Genomic DNA, 5,185 nt, shown 5'->3' with positions numbered 1-5,185 from the left:
TCTCTCTCTCTCTCTCTCTCTCTCTCTCTCTCTCTCTCTCTCTCCACCTACCCCCCTCCCATAGTGTGCATGTCTGCATGTGGGCATATGTGTGGGTACACATGGATATGTAAAGACCTGAGATTGAGGTTCGGAATCATCCTTGATGGCTCGTCTACCTTACATATTGAGGCAGGGTCTCTCAATCAAACCCAGAGCTCAGTGATAGGGCAGGTCTTGCCAGTCAGCTTGCTCTGGGGGGGGTCCTGTCTCTCTACCTTCCGAGGCTGGAATTGCAGGCAGGCCACTGCATCCATCCAACATTCATGTGGGTTTCTGGGGATCAGAACTCCAGTCCTCATGCTTGCACCACAAGTGCTTTAACCATTGGGTTATCTCCCCTGCCCCCCAACCACACCCTTACTATAGCAGAATATCATAGAGGCAGCACCACAATCAGAATTCATCAGGTCAGGAAAACCTCACTGCTGCAAATGCTATTGTAGAGGGGACTTTCCATTTGCTGTTCGGTCACCCATATTCTCATTCCCAGCTCAGCAGCATTCCTCCTTTACACCACTTAAGAGGAGTCATTTCAAGTAGCCCAGAAGCCATGAATTCTTGTATTGAATAGTTGCATTCCCTATAGAGAAATCCATGTGGCCAGGCCCTTTAGAGAGGTTCCTTCAGGCACATCTGCTAAGTAGAACTAGCTTAATAATGTAGAGATTCCTTCCAGTGAGAGTTGTTGAGGTGGATTTGACTTGAAGGACGGTGGGAGACCTTTGTGACCACTGACCATGGAATGGTGTTTAAGGCACTTAGGCTGGAATCGACTTGGATCAGCTTCTTTAGCAGCATTCCCACTGCTTTTATTGTCTCTGCGACCTGAGTTTCTTCCTGGAAGTTGGAATGAGGACAAATGATGAAATTCACAGCAAGTGTTAGCAGCCACAGTGGCACATGCTTGGCTTGACATGCTGACCCCTTCCCTTTTCCATCACCTCTGTCTAAGCAAGTCTCTTTTTCTGCTTTGGATTTCCCAGGAAACTTTGATGTCCCACAATAACAATTTCTTTAGGCCAAGTCATTGAATGCTTGGATTAAACTGTAGGAGTTACATAGGACTATCAGCAAATTAAAAGTCATTACCACTCATTAACATTTTAATTTGAATTAATAGAGTATATTAGCCATTCAGGCAACTCAAAAGGGCTCGAGAAGTTTGTATTAATACAGGCTAGAGCAGCAGGAGGCCCTCCAGAAGCCTGACAGCACAAACCCTTGTCTCTATCTGGCTGAGGGCTGGCTTGTCCTTTGAGATGCCAACCTCAAGAAGTGCAACTTACCCAGAGCCTGAATTCATGGTCACGCTGCAACTTTACCATTACTTATCTAACTAACCCCACCCACACATTGCATTTTCACTTAAACTAACTTTACCATTATTTATCTAACCCTACCCACACATTCTATTTTCACTTAAAGTACTATATTAATAATAATTTGTCCAAAATATTGCTGGAGGAGAAGGAACAAGTTAGGTGGGAGCGAGAGTGTTCAGGAGGGTGCCAACATTCATGAACATTGTACTACTGCAAGGCATGCTGGGGCTGTTTCTCTTTCTCGGTCCTCTAGGGAATTATTGTATAAATAACTTCGTCTGAGCAAACTGAGGCTGGGAAAGCTCAGTTGGCAGAGAAATCCAATTCAGACACTTCCATAGCTGTCCTGGGATTGCCAGTGTCCTCTTACCCCCATCACTCTGGATGGTTCTAAATCTATTTGAAAACAGCACCTCCTTTGATTTGTTCTATATCCCCTTAGTTCTACTGTGTGGGGATTTGGGGAGCAAATCCATCTTCACTTCTGCAGAGCCTCCATCATTTGTGAGACAGTAATCATAAATCTCCATTCTCATCTTTTCACATGGAAAAGGCTAGTCCTTTCAATCAATTCAGAATAAATAATAATTATCCAAAATTCGAACCTAGTACCTAACATCCTTGAACTCTCTGAGAGATCAATTTAGAATGTTAAATAACCAGAAAGCAGTAATGGTCTTGCTTGTTCATCATCTCTGAAGGAGGAGGTGGAGGTGTGTGTGTGTGTGTGTGTGTGTGTGTGTGTGTGTGTGTGTGTATGTGTGTGTGTGTTTGTGTGTGTGTGTGTGTGTGTGTGTGCTGGGGGAGGATAGCATGGGAAGATCATGGAAAGAGGAAGAATATAGTCAGGAGAGATTAATAAGCTATTGTGTTTCTGTACCTTCAATAACAGAGAGAGCCTCTTTTGTTTGAAATTTACACTACATTTGAGTATTCTCACAAATGCCACATCTTCCCCTTCCAAATCAGAATCAGAGTGATAACAATATGGAAAAGTGAAGGGGCACATTTGCATTCCATTTGTAACTTTCCTACATAGCAAAATTGTAGTTTAGCCAAAGAACAAGAAGAAATATACTCCGGCAACTGCTGTAAATGTTTCTGGGATTATCAGCAAGAGATGTTGAGAGGGTGTGGGAATGCCCTCCACAGTGAGTTGGAAGGGAGAGAGGTGTGTAGTGTGTGGAGGAGTGCTGTTTTTGTTGTTGTTGTTTTGTTTTGTTTGTTTGTTTGTTTTTTCCTTTTGGGTAGGGATTTTGACAAATTCTTCAGTTGGGTGAAAGATAATTTTGAACCAAGCCATGAAATCCAGTACCAGAGAGCAGAGACCAGAAGGGAATGTCCTCTCATGATTCTGGCCAGGGTTTCCATAAAATGATGACTGTGGCCTGTGAATCAGACCTCTCAGCTTGCTAACATTTTTCAGTGTCCAGAATGACACCACCCTCTTTCTGGCATCCAGCAGGCTGGCACATGCTGGCCATTCTTGGATCCATTTTACATCTCTTCCTTTTGCCTCAGTTTGGATGATTAACCTCCATGTTCTTATATTTTGATTTTTTTTTACAATGACTGGGTCAAACAACTGGCACAATCAATTTTAAGCACAGTACTAGTAACCAGCAGCAACAAGAAGGGGCCATAATCATAAAACTTGAGGAACACATTTAATTGGCAAGATGCTAGCTCTCAGATAAACTCCAAAAGGGTTGATCCACAGTGACAAGACACCATTCACCAGAATGCATATTAGCACAGCACTGGGGACATGAGAGTACTCCTTGACTCCAAGTCAGTTTCCTGCAAAATGTTCCTTTGGGAATTCTCTTCCATTTCTCCCCTGCTACAGATGGAGTCTATATGGTTACACATCAACTCTTGCCAGTCCCCACATCATACTTGACAAAACAGACCTAGAGAACTATAGAAAGATCTAGAAACTAGTTAGTTTGGCTGCACATTAGTCTGGATTAGTTTGAATGCAAGGGACAGTCTCTAAGCAAGGAGTCAGGGCTGGTTTAGCTATGTTATGACCCAATGTGTTCAGAAATTAAGGTCCTTCTATCTTTCCTTTGTACTATCCCTAAGATGAAGCCAATCTTTTACATGGCCCATCACATCCAAATTCCAAAAAATACACTTGGGGGAAGAGATAAAGAAGAAAGAAAGTTACTTCTGTCCAGGATGCTGAAGTGATGACCTAGCTGCAAAGGAAGCAGGAATACATGTTTATTCTAGATTTCTGTGTACCCAGCTGGGATTCTATTATGGAAGAAGAGAAAGACAGATGGAGACAGATAATGGGGTTTGCCACAGTGGAAAAAAGACCAGTTCTTCACAGTGTGTCCTTATTAGTCCTGCCTTATGTTTGGGTGTGGCAAGAATTACTAAAAGTCACAGATCATAAATAACTGAGCATTTGTGGTGCTGAGCCTCAACACTATAGTGTCTTCCTATTTCTTAGCAGCCTTATTTTATTATGTTCACCCAAGGGAGGCAGTCTAGTAATTTAAAGCAATGCTTCTCAAGTAATTTGTGGAAAAGGACTAGATTGATAGTTTAACTTTTAAATGATTATAGAACAGTATATGTCCTAGGACACCCGAGTCCTCTTTACCAACAGAAATTTGGAAGCTGGCTTGTGAAACTGCTACATTTATTCTCAATTTCCTTATTTATCTCAATGTAGATAAGTAATATATAATAATATATAGTTTACAGGCAAATGCTTGGCCACTGACCACACTTGGACTAGTTTTAGATAAGACTAATTGTGAGATGATACACATCAGGGTTGAGAACCTGTTTTTTCCTCTTGATGTTTGTTCTTGTTCTAAAGTTCAATTTAAAAAAATATTTTTTTGCTTTTTGGTTTTTGAGACAAGGTCTTCTTACAGCCCCAACTGGCCTGGAACTTGATATATAGATCAAGCTGGTCTTGATTTCACAGAGATGCACCTGCCTCTGCCCCCTGAGAACTGAAATTAAAGGCATGTACCATCATGCACAGCTTCTAAGTTTCAATTTTTTATATTAAATGAGAAATGAAAATATTTAATTCACAGGTTTTAGTTGGAATCAACTAAAATAACATATCCAAAGTACTCAGAATGTTAACATAAACTAAGTGCTTATTATATAAAGATCTATATCAATTATTTAGGATACAAAACATAAAGGATATGTATGTTATATCTATGTCACATATAATCCATACATATCTCTAGACAGTGAACTTGGGTTGATCTTGATCTTTTTCATACTATTTTGTGTCTTCAGATTTTCTTTAATGTTCATAAATTGCTCTGTAGTCAGAAAAAAGCCATTAAAATTTGTTGTGCCTATTTTCTTTGCACTGTTTTTTTGGCAAGATTTAATATTCTTTCTCAATAACCCAATATAAACACACATATTTAGTAAAATTGGTTTTGCAAACAACTTCCAACCCCTCTTTGATGTTTTGTAAGCATCCACCTAATCTTCTTGCAATTTCCAATGGAGGAAAACGCAGGCTACAAAACTTTCTTCCACTAAACTTGCAAGCCCAGGAGGTGCTGCAGTTTCTCTCCTGTACCCTCCTCACCTGACACAGTCTGTCAACCAAAGTAGACCTTTCAGTAGCTCAGAAGAACAATGAGCCTCAGCATTTGAAATGATGGGACTATTGAGGGAAGTGCCCCAGTTCCACCAGCATACAGGTGCAGAGGGGCTAACTCCTCATTGCCTTATCACTACTAAACTCCACCATGGCGACCATGCAGCAAATAGTCAAGAAGCCCTTCCTTTTCCATCCTCCATCAATCAAGTCTTTCCTGAGGCCT

This window comes from Nannospalax galili, unplaced genomic scaffold (genome assembly GCF_000622305.1).
Source record: "Nannospalax galili isolate Female #2095 unplaced genomic scaffold, S.galili_v1.0 scaffold63, whole genome shotgun sequence".
NCBI classification, from domain to species: Eukaryota; Metazoa; Chordata; class Mammalia; order Rodentia; family Spalacidae; genus Nannospalax; species Nannospalax galili.
This window is presented reverse-complemented; position numbering follows the sequence as displayed.